The sequence below is a fragment of the Eumetopias jubatus genome, unplaced genomic scaffold, assembly GCF_037043125.1.
Source record: "Eumetopias jubatus isolate StellerSeaLion01/CBP00866 unplaced genomic scaffold, mEumJub1_p1.0 scaffold_3, whole genome shotgun sequence".
Taxonomy (NCBI): domain Eukaryota; kingdom Metazoa; phylum Chordata; class Mammalia; order Carnivora; family Otariidae; genus Eumetopias; species Eumetopias jubatus.
Window position 1 is genome coordinate 9,028,914 of NW_028274809.1, and position 19,631 is coordinate 9,048,544.

At 43.7% G+C, this 19,631-nt stretch overlaps 1 pseudogene; it reads right to left on the reverse strand.

Moving 5' to 3' along the window:
- Positions 1–5,594: 5,594 nt before the first annotated feature.
- Positions 5,595–12,419, reverse strand: LOC114210914 (protein SET-like; annotated as a pseudogene).
- Between the last annotated feature and the right edge of the window lie 7,212 nt (positions 12,420–19,631).

A 19,631-nucleotide genomic window follows, 5' to 3' on the forward strand; every position in this document is an offset into this window, starting at 1 on the left:
TTCCCCTTTCTCCACATCCCCGCCAACATCTGTCGTTTTGTGACCTGTTAATTTTAGCCATTCTGACTGGTGTGAGGTAGTATCTCGCTGAGGTTTTGATTTGGATTTCCCTTATGCTGAACGATGTTGAGCACTTTTTCATGTGTCTGTTGGCCATTTGGATGTCTTCTTTGGAAAAATGTCTGTTCATGTCTTCTGCCCATTTCTTGATTGCATTATTCTTTGGGTGTTGAGTTTGATAAGTTCTTAATAGATTTTGGATACTAGTTCTTTATCTGATATGTCATTTGCAAATATCTTCTCCCATTCTGTTGGTTGTCTTTTGGTTTTGTGGACTGTTTCTTTGGCTGTGCAAAAGCTTTTTATCTTGATGAAATCCCAATAGTTCATTTTTGCCCTTGCTTCCCTTGCCTTTGGTGATGTTTCTAGGAAGAAGTTGCTTTGGCTGAGGTCAAAGAGGTTGCTGCCTGGGTTCTCCTTTAGGAGAACTCTGTCTCACATTTAGGTCTTTCAACCATTTTGAGTCTTTTTTGTGTGTGGTGTAAGGAAATGGTCCAGTTTCATTCTTCTGCATGTGGCTGTCCAATTTTCCCAACACCATAAAATTATTAGTTTTTAAGCACAACTTTTGTGATAGAATTATATGTGTTCACTAATGCATTAGATAAGATGTATTTGCATTTAAAATACAGTTAAGCTAGGGAGTTTGGTTCTGGTAATGATGGAGTGGCTTAAAACAGACAAACCCTCCTCCTGTTGATAACAATTATAAACTCTGTACAAAATATAAATCAACTTTTGAAGATGTTGGACAAATAATAGCAGGTAGAAACTGGAGCAGATGTCTGTCATCCTTGAAAGAAGACAGGAGTACTGTGTGAGATCCATCTTTAACGAGCTTTCCTGTCCCCCTGAGGGTATCCCCCAGTTAGCGTGAATCCTTAGAGTTTAAGCAGAAAAGGGGGTCTTACTGCACTGAAGAGTCAGTTTGTAGTTTGAGTCTGGAAATTTTCCTGAAAATACAGGAGACATAGAGCCATAAAACTGCACACTTAATAGCTCCACATTCTCGGCCAAGTCCTAAATTGCGTATGCTCAGGGCAAGTCTCTAATTAGCCCAGGGGAAATCAACAGTGGAGGTGAAAGAGCTGACTGTGATGCGTGGCTACGGGGAGAGAGTTTGGAGTTCAAGTTCTGCCCAATTAGAGGGTTTTGATAAGCACTTCAAGCTTTTCTTTGAAACTGAGAAGGGCCATACTGTAGAAGTAACAGCCACATTCCAGGCATAAGGACTGAACCTAGGAGTAGGGGCAAAATGCAAAACCAAAATAGGCCCACCTTAACAAAGCCTAAACCTTGAAACTAAGCCCCCACATTATCAAGGTGATCTGTTGGGAATTTAGTTGCCTACTAGAACAAAATAATATTCAGAGGAGGATGATAGAATTCAGACTCTACAGGGCAACATGCCATGTCCAGGAAGAAAAATTTACTAGAGGTGCCTGGATGGTTCTCTCTATAGAGCATGTGACTTTTCATCTCAGGGTTCTGAGTTTGAGGGCCATGTTGGGCATAGAGTTTACTTTAAAAAAAAATTAGGCATGCACTGAAGTATGAAAATGTAGTCCACAATCAAAACAAATGTCAATAAACACATAACTCGCATGTTGAAATTTGTAGGCAAGGCCTTTAACCGTTACAAATATGTTAAATAGGGGCACCTGGGTGGCTCAGTTGGTGAAGGGTCTGCCTTCGCCTTAGGTTATGATCCCAGGGTCCTGGGATTGAGTCCTGCACTGGGATCCCTGCTCAGCGGGGAGCTTGCTTCTCCCTCTCCCTCTGCCCCTCCCTCCTGCTCATGCTCTCTCAAATAAATGAATAAAATCTTAAAAAATAGAAACCCAAATATGTTAGATAATTTTCAGGAAAAGATGCATATATCTAATAAATGGCGAATATCTGGAGAGAGATGGAAACTCTAAGAACAGAACCAAATGGAAAGCCTAGAACTGGAAAACAAAATATCTGAAAAAATTCACTAGAAGGGCTTAACAGCAGAAGAAAGAATTAGTTAACCAGAAGACAGATCAATAGAAAATATGACAGAGTTCAGGACATGCTACCCCAAAACATAGCATCTTGGCATATTGACTATTTCAAGCTGAAGGAATTTGAGAAACAGCAGATGTAGGAGGGACTCTGTGACCTTCCTTGAAGCAGGTCATAGACCCCCCAAGTGCAAGGTGCCTTCCCTGTACCCAGAGGAAAGGAGCACCCTTATCTCTGAAGACAGGAACACCGAGAGGAATTTGAAGAACAGGCCTCGCTGTCTGCTCCAGTTTAATGAACTTAGCTCATACCTTCTTTTTGGTCCTATCACATGTTCCCACAACTCTCCACTCTTCATCAAACCTAACAAAGACACTCAGGGGACACTTTTTTCCCAAACTGAAGCTCAAAGAGAAAAAAGACTGAAGAAAAATGGAGAGAGCCTCAGTGACAATATCAAATTGCCTAACATATGTGTAATTGAGTCCATGAAGGAGAGGAGAGAGTGAATGGGGCTGAAAAATATCTTTTTGAAAAATAATCCTTGAAAATTTCTAAATTGAATGAGAAACAACCCACAGAACCAAGAAGGAAGCCACCTCTCTACACATCATAATTCAATTGTTGAAAAAGATAAAAACTTTAATACCACCGGACAAAAAAGACCTATTACCTGTAAAGGAACATCTATTAAGAATGATGGCTAAATTCTCATCAGGAAAAATATAAGACAATGGATGATATCTTTTTTCTTTTAACATTTATTTATTTTAGAGAGAAAGTGTGAGTGGGGGCAGGGGCAGAGGGAGAGAATCTTCAAGCAGACTCCCGGCTGAGCGTGGAGCCCAGAGCCCAACAAGGGTCTCCATCCTTTGGCCCATGAGATCATGACCTGAGCCAAACCAAGAGTTGGAAGCTTAACTGAGCTATCCAGGCACCCCAAAATGAACAATATCTTTAAAGTGCTAAATGAGAAATATCAATCTAGAATTCTGTATCTACAAAGTATTCTTCAAAAGCGAAGGAGAACTAAGTCACTTTCAAATAAATGGAGATGAGAGAATTCATTAGCACACTTGCAGTTCAAACCACAGGAGTCCCTGTGTGACTCAGTTGGTTAAGTGTCTGAGTTCAGCTCAGGTCATGATCCCAGGGTCCTGGGATCGAGTCCCACATCGGGCTCCCTGCTCAGCGGGGAGCCTGCTTCTTCCTCCGCCTGCCGCTCCCCCTGCTTGTGCTCTCTCTCTGACAAATAAAACAAGTCTTTAAAGAAAAAAAGTAGAAACCCCAAGTGAGATTAGATAATATTACAAAGTGAGTGATAAAACATTTTTGGGATGCAGCTAAAGCAGTGTTTAGATGGAAATTTATAACTTTAAATGCTTTATAAAAGAATGTAAAAAAGATTTAAGATTAGTGATCTAAGTTTTTAGGTTAAGAAGGTAAAAAAGGAAGAGGAAATTATGCTCAAAATATGCAGAAAAAAGAAATAATAAAAATAATGAAAATTGATTAACAGAAAAATCAAGGTAAACAGGAATTCACTGGAAGGATTAAAAGGATTAGTACAATCGAGAGCAAGACTGATAAGAAAAAAGAACTGAAAACACAACCAATATCAGAAATGAAAGAGGAAATATTACTACAGATTTTTCAAATATTAACTATAATGAAGGACTATTATGGACAGCTCTGTTCTAATAAGTTCAACAACTTAGCCAAGATGAGCAAATTCTTTGAAAACACAACTTTGCAAAACTGTGGACACAAGAAGAAATGGAAAATCTGAATAGCTAGGCCTGCATCTATGAAGACATTGAACTTATCATTTAAAACACTCCCACAGAGAAAACTCCAGCCTCAGACAGCTTTACAAGTCAATTCTATCAAATGTTGAAGGAAAAAATAATACCAATCTTACACAAACTATTCCAGAAAATAGAGGAAGAGGGAACACTTTCCAATCTGTTTTATGAGCGTTGGTACCAAAATATGACAAGGACATTACAAGAAAAAAAAAAAAAAGGCTAATGTCCCTCATTAACAAAACAATTCTTTAAAAATATTAGCAAACTAAATCTATCAATGTATAAGAATGATACTACATCATGACTAAGTGGGGTATATCATCAATTCAAATTTGCTTAATGTTTGAAAATTGGTGTAATTCACCACATTATAGAATAAAGGAGAAAATACAAATGTCCAAATAAAAGTAGGAAAGCATCTGTCAACATTCAACACTCAATATTCATAATAAACAAAACTCAACAAACTTAAACTGATGAAAAACATCTATGAAAAACCCACAGCTAGCATCACACTTCAGAGTGAAATGTTGAATATTTTCCCCCTAAGGTAATAAACACGACAAGGATCTGCTCTCACTATTTCTAGTTAACACTGTATTGGAAGTCCAGTGCAATAAGCCAAGGAAAAGAAATTAAAAAGCATAAAGATGGGGAAGGAAGAGCTAAAACTCTTTATTCACACGTGGTATGATTTGTCTGTGTAGGGAAATCCTAAGGAATCTACCAAAATACTATCACTAATAAGCAGAATTATAAAGGTTACAAGGATGTGAAATCAGTATAAAAATCAGTTCTATTTATATACAAAGCAGCAAGCAATTGGAAAATAAAAATTTTAAATTAGCATTTATAACTGCATTACAAAAAAATACTTAGAAATAAATTTTGTGTATGTAGACAGATTTACTTTTACTGTAACAAAGACACTTGTACATTTTTTTTTTTTTTTTAAGTAGGCTCCACACCCAGTGTGGAGCCCAATGCGGGGCTTGAACTCACAACCCTGAGATCAAGACCTGAGCTGAGATCAAGAGTTGGATATTTAACTGATCAAGTCCCCCAGGCACCCTGAGACACTTGTACAATTTCAACTTTTAAAAACTGATCATCCTCTTTCCAGTGAAACAAAAAGAAAAATTTTAAGTAAACAAGAACGAAATTATAATAGAAAATGTCAGTTCCAAATAAAATCCTACAGTTTCTGCTATTTCTCTCACCAACTGGCAGGGCTCAAGTTATCGTCTGGAGGAAATTTTATTTTAAAAGCGTCATTTTAGACTGCAAAGACATCCATTAAACATCACAATTAAACATGCCAAAGGAGAAGCCAAACGTCAAAATGCCTGCTTAACCCACCCAAACATCTCAAACCCATCCTTTGCTGACCTTTCATGGCCCCATTTTTTTAAAGTTAAAAAAAACTTTTTAAACAAGAGAAAGTGGACAGACACATGTAGGTAAATGCCAACTGTCCATATTCACATGGAGACACAGTGTAATCTCTCAGCCAATATACGGAGATGGGAAGGAAAAAGGTAGAATTCTATGCACTGCTACACGGGGGCCTAGCACCCTCCAGCTTCCGGGCAGCTAAGGGAGCAGAAGGTGGTTTTGTTTTGTTTTCCCACCACAGACAACGGTGGTGTTCATTCCATAAAGTTTTTGTTGAGACAGGAAGGGATGAAAATGAATTTGGTACAGAAAGGAGTAGAGATCCCCTCCCCGCCAATGTGTTCAGCTCAAGGTCTTTTTCCTCCCAAGATAGTTGAGAACCTTTACTGGTGTGAAAGAGTGAAGAGAGACCTCAAAAAACAGGGTGACAGAGCACAAGAGGAGGGGGAAACAAACAAACAAACAAACAAACAAACAAAAAGACTGCAACTGGCTCCTGGGAATTGGAGAAAATTTCAAAAGGAAGGCTGGAATCTCTGTGTTCCATTCCTCAGCTTCCCCTTCAACCTCCTCTCCTTCCTCCCCCTCCACATCATCTTCATCTTCTTCACCTTCGTCCTCATCCCCTTCTTCATCAATATCTTCCAATCCTTTTTCAACCTCATCACCTTCTCCTTCCTCTTCGTCATCCCCTGCGGGAGCCAAGGAGTGCTGTCATGGATTGGCCGGGAACCCTCTCTGACGCTGTCCTCACTCACCTGCGCCTGCGCCTGAGCAGTCAGGGGACCAGGCAAAGCCGCTCTCTGGCCCCCCACGCTGCTTCCTCCTGCTGGCTTTATTCTGTGCCTGACTCCAGCATTTTTTCAAATCCTTCCCAAATTTCCACTGACTTCAGGGGGCTTTGAGGGTGGAGCAACACTCAGATGAAGTCCTCTGGGAAGAGCTTTGTTTTCGAAGTAAGGGTTTTCACCCAAATAAAAATCTATGCTGTAACCAGATTTAGTATCTTCAAATTCTGTTAATTCAACTCTTGGCAAACAAAGCAGCGCCTGGTCATCATCATCCCCAAGCAGTGCAGACACTTGCAGATGGCCGTCAAATGTTGTTACCCCCAAAATGTGGGATCCGGGCCATCATTTCCGACCTCTTTGGAGAAAATGGTTGGTAGAGTTTGCTATATTTCTGTTCTCCTTTCAAAGTCTCACTGGCTTATCTATTAAGTCTGTCTATTGCATTTTGTGCTTTATCGGTACAGACCTAAACGCAAAACATAAAACTATAAAGCTTCTAGAAGAAAACAAAGGAGACTATCTTTATAACTTAAGCGTAGGGAAAGATTTCTTAGGATTACAAAAGGCATTAACTATAAAGGGGAGGGGCACCTGGGTGGCTCAGCTGGTTAAGCGTCTGTCTTCAGCTCAGGTCATGATCCTGGGGTCCTGGGATCAAGCCCCACATTGGGCTCACTGCTTATGGGGGGAGTCCGCTTCTCCTTCTCCCTCTGCCATTCCCCCCGCTAGTGCACTCTCTCTCTCTCTGTCAAATAAATAAAATCTTAAAAAAAACTATAAAAGGGAAAAATGCTAAATTGGACTTCATCAAAATTAAAATGTATGCTCATCAGAAGACACTGTAAAGAAAACGAAAAGACAAGCCACAGGATGGGAGAAAATATTCACAAATGTATTTCCAATAAAGGATTTACACCCATAAAATATAAAGGGTAACAAATCCATAAGAAAAAGACAACCTGGGCGCCTGGGTGGCTCAGTCGTTAAGTGTCTGCCTTCAGCTCAGGTCATGATCCCGGGGTCCTGGGATCAAGCCCCGTGTCCGGCTCCCTGCTCAGCGGGAAGCATGCTTCTCCCTCTCCCACTCCCCCTGCTTGTGTTCCCTCTCTTGCTATCTCTCTCTGTGTCAAATAAATAAATAAAATCTTAAAAAAAAAGAAAAAGACAACCCAATAAAAGTCTTTTTTTAAAAAAGATTTTATTTATTTATTTATTTATTTATTTATTTATTTATTTATTTGACAAAGAGATACACAGCGAGAGAGGGAACACAAGCAGGGGGAGTGAGAGAGGGAGAAGCAGGCTTCCCACGGAGCAGGGAGCCTGACGTGGGACTCGATCCCAGGACCCCGGGATCATGACCTGAGCCGAAGGCAGACGCTTAACAACTGAGCCACCCAGGCGCCCCCCAATAAAAGTCTTAAACAGACACTATAAAAGAAAACATCTGGATTCAGAAGAAAGTAGATGAAAAAGTGCTCAACGTCATTAGTCATCAGAGAAATACAAATCAAAACCACAAGACGATACCACTACAGACCCACCAGCATGGCTAAAATTAAAACGACTGACAGTTGCAAATGTTGTCAAGGCTATAGAGCTAAACCTCTCATTTATTGCTGGTAGAAGGTAAAATGATACAGCCATTTTGGAAAGTGGCCGTTTGTTATAAAGTTCAATGTACAGCTACACCAATAGTTTATACTGTAAAGTCAAACATATACCTACCCTATGACTCCATTTCCACACCTAAGTGTTTCCTCGGGAGAAATTAAAACATAATATATCCACACACACACAAAAATGTATGAAAATGTCTGTGGCAGCTTTCTTGGTTCTGGGATAAGTCCTGAAAATCTTGATTTGTGTAGATATATATCTAAGCATCCAGGGCTTGCTTTACTAGGTGAAGACATGGTTTTCTCAAAGAATGCTAGAATTCTTCAAGGCTCCTTTAGTTAATTTCTATTTGTAAAAAGTATTTTTGTCCTAAGAACAATGAGTTCATCCTTAGCTGGGCCACAACTCAGAAACACATTATCTCAGAGAGGAAAGAATTGTGGATTTATGGCTCAATTTTGATTGAACCCTAAACATCGAAATAACTTTTGAAAGAGTTACGAAGTATTTCCAGGAGTTGGAAAATGGCTCTCTGCAAGGAAACTGCTAGAGCATCTTGTGTCCTTACTCTGTCCTGGTAAAACTTTTCCCCAGCTTTTGATCATTTGCAAGGATATTGTTGGCTCTGTTTTGTTCTTCTGTACTGGGAAGCTCAACCAAGAAAACTTGTAAATTTTCTAGGAACATCACAAATGATCATTTCAGGACTTTGGATAGAAAGACATCTCCTTCATATGGTTAAAAATAGCTGCCAAGTAAGCCAACCCAAGGATAAAATCTTTTCCTTCGGAGGGTTTCCAGAAGAGGGCTTGCTTTCTCATTCAGAAATAGTAAGACTTCGGTGGTTAGTTTGAACAAAAATGCTTTAGGACTTGTCCTTTGAAAGCCAGTGAGAAACATTTCATATATTGCTTTCCCATTTCCTGGTAAACTTTTTCAAATGCAGTGATTGAGAGACCTGCTTCTGATAAAGTTGATGACTTTTATGAATGTTGAAAAACATCTTGCAGAGATGTGGGGAACGTCTTTATTGTCTGTGCCTATCTGTGTAAAAAGCACTGAATAATGACAACAATGGAGAACTTTATCACTTAAGTTTGCAAAATCAGTTTTGAAGGAGGTCCATCTGAGCAGAGAATGAAGCATTTCTTTCCAGGCAAATTTTTTTTTTTTTTTTTTTTTTTGCCAAAAGCCCTTTTTACCACCTCTGGAATGTTGACAGCCTTTGTAGTTTGCACTCAAACTCGCAAACTCACATAGTAAGAAAATCGTCTGCATGCCCATAGTGACCCCAAGCAACTCCCTTGAGAGGTGTCTGTGGTTTCCTCCAAAATGCAAGTCTGCTGTTTCCTCAATGACCAGCTTCCAATGTTAAAAGATATGTCATCTATTCTAGAACATATCACACCATTTGACGAGGGAACTGCATCCACTGTTTTCCTCTGATCCAATCCAGAAAGTCGCTCAGTAATTTCTGTGCACCTGCCCTTGCCTTCTACATGTCTCTCTAACAGTGTGGGAGAGTCTTCTTCGGCTAAGCTATTTCAGAGTGCGCTTCAATAAAAGCTTATTGTGAAATAGCCAATCCAAGGGTTGGGAGTGTTCCAGCTTTACTGAATTGAGCTTTCCTTAAACAAAACCCCCTGCATCTTTAAATGCATTTGCAGGAGAGACAGACGTGCCACGCCCTTTCAGTTTTGCTGGTTTCATTGTTCCATTCACTAGAAAGAATTTTCCAGCACAAAAATGCTGGCTCTTGTGTTGTCATGTTCATTAAAAGTGAAAGTGGATAATACAGGCGCGCCGGGGTGGCTCAGTCGGTTGAGCGTCTGCCCTCAGCTCCGGGGTCCTGGGATCGAGCCCCACTTCAAACTTCTCTGTCTGCAATATTCCAATGGCAGTGTGATTTCGTCCAGTGACTTTTGATGTACCAACCTGGCTGAGTGACAGCCCCCCATTCTTTGGTCAAACACTAACCTAGGCATTGCTGGGAAGGTGTTTTGTGAGGTGATGCAAGCTCATAGGCAATTGATTTTAAGTAAAGGAGATTTTCTTGGATAATCTGAGTGGGCCTAATCCAAACAGTTGAAAGGCTTTAAAGAGCAGCATGGACATTCCCAAAAGAAGAAATTCCGCCTGTGTACTTCAGCTCCTGTCGGTGGAGAGATCCAGCTCACCCTTCCTGACCGTCTGCCTTTGTGGATTCTGGACTTGCCAGCTCCCCTCCCCGACAATCAAGAAATACATATACAATACAACACATCTCAATATATACAGCCATCCTCATTATTCTTGGATTTCATATTTGCAAACTCAGCTTACTTGCTAAAACTTAGTATATCCATACAATGAACAGGAAATGAAAAGGAGCTATTGAGTGCGCCCGGCTGGCTCAGTGGATAGGGCATGCGACTCTTGATATCCAGGGTGTGAGTTCAAGCCCCACGTTCAGTGTAGAGCTTATTTAGGAAAAAAAAAAAAAAGATTGAAAAGGAGCTATCGATGATAGGAAGCAGATTAGTGGTTGCCTGAAGAGCCGGGAAAGGGGAGAGGGAGGCAAAGAAGGAAGGAAGGAAGGAAGGGAGAGATTAGATGGGGGTACGAGTGATGGATAAGTCCGCTATCTTGATTGTGGTCATGGTTTGACATAAGTATGCATGACACAGTTACTACATCATACACTTTCAATATGTGAAATTTATCACATGTCAATATACTTCAGTAATGATGTAAAAGACCCCCACATCTTGGCTGGAATTGTTTTAAGGGGTGCCTGGCTGGCCCAGTTGGGGAAGTGTGTGACTCTTGATCTCGGGGTACTGGGTTCGAGTCCCACATTGGGTGTGATTACTTAAAAATAAAACTTTAAAAAAAAATAAAAAGAATTGTATTAAAACCTGAACATTAACTTGGAAAGACGGACATGGTTTCAATACTTAGTGCTCCACCCTGGAACACGTGTTTCACACCACTAAGAAAAACATTCACATTTCTTCACACCTTAGGAGTAGTAAGACTACTCCTAATAATTTTTTTTTACTCCTTTTTTTAAGTGTTTTTTTTTTTTTCCTCTCAAATTTTTATTTAAATTCTAGTTAGTTAGGGGCACATGGGTGGCTCAGTTGATTGAGCGTCCGACCCTTGGTTTTGGCTCAGGTCATGATCTCAGGGTTGTGGGATCGAGCCCTGCATCGGGCTCCAAGCTCAGCAAGGAGTCGGCTGGAGATTCTCTCTCTCCCTCTCCTCTGCTCTCTCTCTCTCAAATAAATATATAAATCTAAAAAAAAAATTAAATTCTAGTTAGTTAACATTTTTTTATTCCTAATAATTTTTTTCTGGTTACTTTCATAGGGTCTTTCCCACTGTTACATAATCTAATCGATTGTTAACATATGAGAAAACACGTCTGTTCTTCCTATGAGTGTTGGTCTTGCATTCAAGCCTCTTTGCTCCACTGTCATAAATTTGAAATTTTGGGTTTTTTGGAGTAACCAACTGTATCATCTGCAAATCATATAACCTCCTTTTCACTAGTCATATTTCTCTTGTCTGTTTTACTGTTTCATGTCCTTTTGCATCGTGAACTTTCAGCCCTAGTTAGCTCATGGATGTGGGTGTGCATGTGTGTTTTGCCCTTGATCATGATGAGAACCACCCTAGTGTTATACCATTACGTAGGATGCCAACTTTTAAGTTGAAATTGATGTTGAGGAAAAGATCTGGTATTAGGGACATTGTCAAGCATATGTTAAAGTAGAAAGACCAGAATAATGAACCTTCTAATCCACTTCCCCTAGCTTTGTCCACCTTTGTTTCATTTGTCCCTCCTCCTTCCCCCAACCCCCAGAAAATTTTGAAACATATTCCCAATATTATATTATTTCATCCATATTCCCAATTTTCCCAGGATAATGTCCATATATTTCCAACATTATATTAATTTGTCTGAGATATTTTAATATGTATCTTTGAAAGTTAATGATTCTTTAAAAAAGTTAATCCTGTTATCACATCATACAAATTAAACATTAATCCCTCGATATCATCAAATATTCAGTGTTCAGATTTCCCTGATTATGTCTTTTTTTTTTTTTTCCCCCACTTGGCTATCAAATCTGCATTCAAAGGAGCCACACGTGGCTCGGGGTCTCTTTCAATCTGTGAATTTTCCTTCCCTCTTTTCATTTTTCTTGCTGTTTGTTCACTGAAGACATTGAGTAATTTGCCCTGCAGAATGAACATCGATTTTGCCGATAACAGCCCTGTGGTGTGTTGACCATGTCCTTCTACCCCCTCGTATTTCTAGAGAATAGATCAGATTGAGGTTCAGGTTTTGGGGCAAATATAGGTGATGTCATAGGGCATGTTGCCGGGACCCAGACTCTGAGAGGGAACTTTGCAGAAGGAGGTTTACTGGGCAGGGCTCTCAGGCTCAAAGCCTCTGCAGAAGTGGGGGACGAGGGAGGGGACAGAGGAGCGGCTGGGCAGGGATGCACCCGAGACAGAGGTCTCAGTGCCCATGGGAGCTCTGGAGCGGGGACAACCCCTAGATTGTTCTGGAGGGAGGCAAAGGTGGCGCTTTTGTACCCTCTCATTGTCCTGTCTCTGGGGCAGCAGTACAACCTGTGGGCACCTGCAGGGAGGGACCCAGGTGTCAGCAGCCGGCCAGGCCACACTTCCGGCAGCTGGGGGGATGCCTGCTGCAGTCCTAAAGGCGGAACCTGAGCAGAGCTTGGATGGATACTTCCTACCGCATCACACGGGGAGACACCCTGTCTGGTTGTCTCTCTTCCGATGTTAAGGTTGATCAGTGGTGTCAGCTGTTGCTAGCTAGCCTGCCTGGTCTAGCCATTGTAGGCTGCCCCATCAGCGTTTCCTTAGTAGTTTAAAGAGCCACTGATGATCATATTAGATCTATTTTTTCATGAGTCACAAAATAATGATATTCTAATTCTACCATTCGTTCCTTATTTATTAGCTGGAAGTCTATAAAGGACTTTTCTCCTAAACTCTTTGGTTATCCTGAGGTACAGTTCATACAGAATAGGCAGAATAATTGCTTGGTTCTCTTGATTTTCCAATTAAAACATATCTAGTGATGCTGGGGCCCTCGGGTGGCTCAGTCAGTTAAGCATCTCCTTTCCGCTCAGATCGTGATCCCAGGGTCCCGGGATCGAATCCTGCAGGCAGGCTCCCTGCTCGGCCAGGGAGCCTGCTTCTCCTTCTCCCTCTTCCCCTACCCCCAGCCTCAGTGATGTCCTGCTTAGAGGACTGCATTCTCCTCACCACAAACACTGCTTCTGGCTTAGACCCACGACACCCGCCAGCCTCACGAGAATCTCTCCTTGAGTTTTTGCCAGAAATATGAGAAAGATACTCATTTTGTAACTGAACTGATTTGAGTTGGTTCCTTGGTGAGGGACAGATGGGCTACACTAGGTGGAGCTGTCACACAGAAAGGAACATCTATTTGCAGCAAATAAGATGAGGGGAGCCGAGACTCCGGGAGCAGGGGTGAGTGGGTTTCCTGTATTGAGGGTTAGGATGAATGCTTAGAAAGGGGAGCTTTGTCATCGTGTGCGGAGATGGGCACAAGGTCACGCATGTGTCTTAAGGAAAGGTGCCTAAACTTGTATGTTATGTTAATGAGGTTTGTGCGCCTTTTTGGGTGGAGATTTTGCATTATAAGGAGGCAGAGGTAACAGCGGGACAAGGAGGAGGGGCTATGGGCTTGCTCCAAGAGCCAAGAGCTGGAATAAACTAGACAGGGTGTTGGGGTCCTTATCTTGGGTAAGGAGTGCAGGGCCTTGCTTAACTTTAAAGCAGCACTGGGGCGCCTGGGTGGCTTAGTTGGTTAAGCGACTGCCTTCGGCTCAGGACATGATCCTGGAGTCCCTGGATCGAGTCCCGCATCGGGCTCTCTGCTCGGCAGGGAGTCTGCTTCTCCCTCTGACCCTCCCCCCTCTCATGTGCTTTCTCTCTCTCTCATTCTCTCTCTCAAGTAAAATAAAATAAAATAAATCTTTAAAGCAGCACTGGGAGTTTTACCACTCATCTATTGTCTCTTGTATGGTTAGGCTATTTCCCGGCCTGGTAGACACTGTTAAGTTTTGCATTCCTTTTAAAATCCTTCACTACTGAGGTGGGGTTTTTTTTGTTGTTTGTTTTGTTTTGTGTTGTTTAGGTTTTTGCATTTCTTGCAATTCTGACACCTCCTAGGGAGTTCTGCAAGAAGTGTGCTTGGGTGAGGAGGGCATAAGTCACAGAAAATAGCTGGGGGTCTAAAATGACTTCTCTTGTATCACGAAAGCTGTATCTCCTCTTTCTTTTTCTGGGGACTCCCTAACTCTTCCTGCTTACTTTTTTTTTTTTTTTTCTTTTGGAAGTGTGATCTGGAAAGACCACCTAAGTCTGAAGCTGCCTGTGAGAGAATCAAATCAACTCAGAGAAAAGAAAAGCCAACAGGTAAAAAAGCAATCATTTAAGCACCTGGACTCAGCCATGCCTGAAGCCCTAGAGATTTGTTACATCCACAAAAAGATCTTTTTTCTTGACCTAGTTTGTGGGTGGGTTTCTATCAGTTACCAGTGACTGCAAACTGAATAGGGGAAATCTTTGGGACAAAACTGGAAGAACCATATTCTTCCAGGGACTTCAGCAATCTTACTGTGGGCCCCACTCCCCTGGTAAGAGAAGAAGATATGAGAAGGGGAGATGTGTCTCAGTTAGGTGCAGATACAGAGGTGCTGGTGTGAAAGCTGCAGGGTGGCTAGAGAGGTGGGGGAGAGCAGCGACAATCTCCAGAAGGGGAAAGATGGACACTGCCTAGTCCACTCTCTCTAGCAGAGACCTAACAGAGGCAACTCTAGCTCGCAAAAGGTCCCCGAGGGGGCCTTCTGGGCCGCAGCTGGTTAGCAATGCCCATGGGTTGCTAGAGAGTCAGAGGCACTCAGTGGCAGCGTGGGCACAGGGCGGTGGGTGAATAGGTTAACTGTGTCTAAGTCAGTAAGAGTGATGAGGAAGACAGCAAGAAAACCCAGCTTTGGTGAGAATGATCCAGACCACAAGCCCTTTGGGGGTCCCAGAGATAAGGTGAAGGCTGGGTCTGCACTGGACAAGGGGGAATATTGATCAGTAGGACTTAGGGACAAATGGGAGAGCAAGTACCTGGTTGCTCAAGACCAGGAGCCGGATAGGGGCTCTGGCCGTGTGCAGCCTGCAGGAGTCCTGGGCCATGCAGCTGTGTTCTCTCTGCTGGGTTTGGCACCCAGCTTATATCAAATTCGTACAAGGAATTGGAGAATTTGTCCTTCTTCACATCAACCATGGCTTACATAGGCTGGAGCGACTTGTTTCTTTGGAGTCTGGAAGAACTTACTGCCCAAAGGACCTCCAGAGACTCCAGGAAGATGATTCTTTGATAATGCTTTCAAATTCCTCCTCACTTATGGGAACATAACGATTTTCGTTTTTTGAATCTGTTTCTTTTATTAATTTGAACTATACTTTTCAAAAAACATTTATAAATCTATTCACATATTCATATGGGAATAGTAGTACTTATAATTTTACATTATAATCTGCATTAATTACCTCAACTTGCTAATTATATTTGACTTTTTTGTCCTTTTATTAAGTTTGGTGTAGATCTAATGCTTTCTTTTTTTGTTCAAGAATCTACTTTTGGGGCGCCTGGGTGGCCCAGTCGTTAAGCGTCTGCCTTCGGCTCAGGTCATGATCCCAGGGTCCTGGGATCGAGCCCCGCATCGGGCTCCCTGCTCCACGGGAAGCCTGCTTCTCCCTCTCCCACTCCCCCTGCTTGTGTTCCCTATCTCGCTGTGTCTCTCTCTATCAAATAAATAAATAAAATCTTAAAAAAAAAAAAAGAAAGAATCTACTTTTGGGGGCTCCTGGCTGGCTCATTTGGTGGAGCACGCAACTCTTAATCTTGGGGTTATGAGTTCAAGCCCCATGCTGGGTGTAGAGATTACTTAAAAATAAAATCTTTTAAAAAAAATCTACTTTTGGATTTCTTTATCAATTCTGCTGCTTTCACATTCACCAAACTTAACTTTCATCTTTATTATGCCTTTATGATTTCCTTCTTCTGGCTTTGCTTTAGTCTGTTTTACAGTTCTCTCCCTGAAATTTTGAGTTGAAATGTTAGATCAGTTATTTATATTATTTTTTTCTTATAAAAATGAATGCATCTAAAGTTGTTAAATTTTACAGTGTTCAACAGTCACCGATTTAGGGCCAAGGCCTGACACTTAACAGCTTTGAAATCATAATGACGTAAGTTGGCATTGTCCCATAATGATATGGTATTCCTAATTCAAAATAATCAGACATTATGGTTTCTATTTTCTCTCTTTTTTTTATTTTTAAAGATTTTATTTATTTATTTGAGAGAGAGAACAAGCAGTGGGGAGAGGCAGAGGGAGAGAGAAAGAGAGAGGCAGAGAGACAGAAGCAAACTCCCTGCTGAGCAGGAAGCCCCACGTGGGGCTCGATCCCAGGACCCTGAGATCATGACCTGAGCCGAAGACCGACACTTAACGACTGAGCCACCCAGGCGCCCCTCTATTTTCTCTTGGACTCGACAGTCATTAAGAAAGAGGCTAGGATTGTTGTCATTGTTCTTCTCCCCCCCCCGCCCCCATCCCCTGTTGTCAATATTCTTGTTGTTTGCTTTACTTTTGTGGGTATTTTCTGGTTTATTGTATCATGGACTTAGTAGTGTTTGGCCTGTCGAATTTCTGCTTTGGAGAAAACTTGATGTTTTCTTTCCTCTTAATACACATATGTGGTGGAAGTTTCATGTGCAAAAGGAAGGTACAAACTGTGTGTGGTACAGAGTTTGATATGGATCTTTGATACAATCTTATTCACGAAAGTGTTGCATCTTTGATGGTCTTTAATTTTTGTCAGTTCACTCTATTCTGGGTTGCATATTTAATCACACTATTTAGTAGGGGAAAGACTCTCACTACTTTTGTGTTTCTGGCAACAGCTAGACTGGTGCAGCACAGCTGGGTCCTCTGCTCATGCCACAGTCAAGGTGTTGGCTCGCTGCATTCTCATCTGGAGCTCAGGCTCCTCCCCCAAGCTTATTTCTGTTACTGGCAGAATTCGGCTCCTTGCAGTTGTAGGACCAAAGTCCCCATTTCCTTGCTGGCTGGCAGCCAGGGGCTGCTCTCGGCTTCTGGAAGCTGCCCTCATTCTTGGTCACTTAGCGCCTCCAGCTTTAAGTCTGCAATGGCATCTGGAATCCTCCTCCAGCTTCCAATCGCTCTGACTTCTCCTTCTGCCACTGGCCAGAGAAAGCTCTCTGCTTTTAAGGGCTATGAGATTAGATTAGGCTCACCCGGATAATCTCCCTGTCTTAAGGTCCACTGTGCCATAAGGTGCAACATAATTATAGGGGTGATATCTCATCGGATGCACAGGTTCCTGGGGAGCAGGTGGGATGTCCGTGATGGGCGGCAGGGCGGTGGGCAGGCAGGGTGTGTGTGTGTCTGTGAGAGGCATACTGTTATGCACAATGGCTCTTCATTATACAACATACATGTTATGAGAAACTTTCTATTTTTCAAGTGCCAGACAGCACAGCTTTACATTACATAAAACAAATCTAGCAAGAAACTTTTGATCAGGTCTGGGTGAGCTGGGCTGATTTGAGTCCTGCCTTTCACCTGGCAGCTGGTTTTAGTTAACTAGAGGCAGCTGTGGTGGATGGTCAGCTGTTTGGACACCTGCCTGAGGGTCACCCCAGACCGCGTGCATGGCTTCCGTGTGGTTGGTGGTTAGCGTTCAGGTTTTGCGGCCCAGCCGCCTGAGCGCAGATCCCCCCGCTTGACTTAGGGCAGCCTGCTTCGGCAAGTGGGGCCACTGCCCTTTGTCTCCCGGATGAGCAGCCGGGTCGGACCAACCCTGCCGCAGGAGGCCCCTGGTTTTTTACTTGAGCTGAATTTTATGTCACTTGCAACCAAACATATACTAACCAATGTTGGTTATACACAGTGTTAGCTTTATATAAAAATTAGAGGGCTCAGCCTGTCTGTAAGGGCTCAGCCGCTAAACGATTCCAGGGACAGCGAACTATTCCCTGATCACCTAAGCCCTTTCGTTCGGACCTCAGAAGGCCTGGGAGGGTGGGCAGGCCTGTGATTTCTGCCAGCCGCGAGGGGCTGCACTCATCTCCTCGGTGGGTAAAGCAAGAATAAGTCCTCCTTCCCCTGAAAGAGCCTCCCTCCCTAAGGTGGCCCAGAGGACCTCGAAGCCATCTCGCTCCCCCCAAGGCCACCATGTCTGTCCGGATGTTGGCACACTTCTGCCTCCTGAACTGGGCCTCTCAACTCAGTGAGACAGGCTCATGGTAGAGAGCCTTATACAGGGGCGCCTGGGTTAAGTCTGAGTCTGGATTCCCGCTCAGCGGGGAGTCGGCTTGTCTCCCTCCCCCTCTGCCCCTCGCCCAGCTCGCACGCTCTCGCTCTTTCTCTCTCTAGAATAAAGAAATCTTAATAAAAGAAAAAAAAAAGCCTTATACAGATAAGCCAAAAGAAAAGAATAAAACCCGGGGAAGCCCACTACCAGCAAACAGTTCCTGTTAAACAGTTTGGTGTGGAGCTTTCCAGCGTCTGTGAGGCACACATGCCCTTAGGTAACGCGGGGGTCTTTGGGGTCCAAGTAACGCAAGTTAACAGATTTCCACAAAACCAGCTCAAGTCCTCCCTCCCCTCCCATTGTCACGCTATCCTACGTGGTCAGTAGGGGGCGCTCCCGCCATCTCCCGGGATGGCCCGGGAGCCCAGGACTCCTCCGGCCCCGCCCCGCCCCGCCCCGCGGGCTCGGTCCCCGCGGGGCCCCGCCCCGGGCCCGCCGCTGCCCAGCCGGTCCCGAGGGGGTCAGTGCGCCGCCCGCCACGGCCGAGCCGCGGGCCCGCAGGTGCGCCCCGCCAGAGCCCCGGGATTCGGCGGATTCCACCGTCACTCACCGCCCTCCGCTCCGCATCCCCCCCCCCGCCCCGCCCGACGGCAAATTGCGACTGTCCCCACTAAAGCCCGGGGCGGTTCAGGGATGGCCTCTGAGAGGGCGCCGGTGGGACGCCCGCGCCCTCCGCTACCTCCTTTCGGCACCGCGATTACAAGCCCTTGGGGGGCAGCTGCCCAGCCTAGGGGCGGGGGCAAGAATTCCGGGCATTCCTGTTAGATTCGGCCGCGCCGGATTAAAACAAAGCGCGAGGCGATTCCTAATCGGTCCCCGGCGGGGTCAGTAAATCCCTGCCCGGGCCGCGGGTTCCCCGCTGCGTCGCTCGTCCGAGTCGCGGGGGCAGCTGTTTAAAACCCTGGACTCGCGCCCACTCCGAGGGTCGCAAGTAACCCGCCTGCGTTGGGGCCTGGACGCGCGCATTTTTCAAAGCTCCCTGGGGGACCTTTCAGACAAGCTGCAGGGCTTGAGTCCTGTCGGAAAGGACTGAGCTCCGTGCCTGGCGTCTCCTGGACGGTGTAAAATTTGTTCCAAGATGCAAGTTTTGAATTAGAAATACATGCAAAAGTTGCATTCCGCCCCATTATGTGTCTGTTCGTTTTAATATAAAAGCAATTGTGAAAAGAATTTTCAGAAATAGATACATTTATAATTCGTACAGATATAGAAATGACCTTGAGGTAAAGATTTCTTTTATTCACCTGAGGGCAAGCGAATGCTACAGCCGGTTCAGAGACATACGGAGTGAAGGCATTGAATTCCAAACGGAGGCAAAACTGGTTTTTCCACGGCGGGGGCGGGGTGGGGGTGGGGGTGAGGCACGTGTTCCCCTAGCCCTCAGAACCTGCAATTTAAAAAAGGTGCAAAATAGCTCAAGGACAATGAACTGGGCTAGGAGCGGACCGCTTGGGGTTGTGCTTTAAAGCTTAGTGTATTTTTGAAACAGGTTTTTCTTCACAATATTTTAAGTAACTATCTG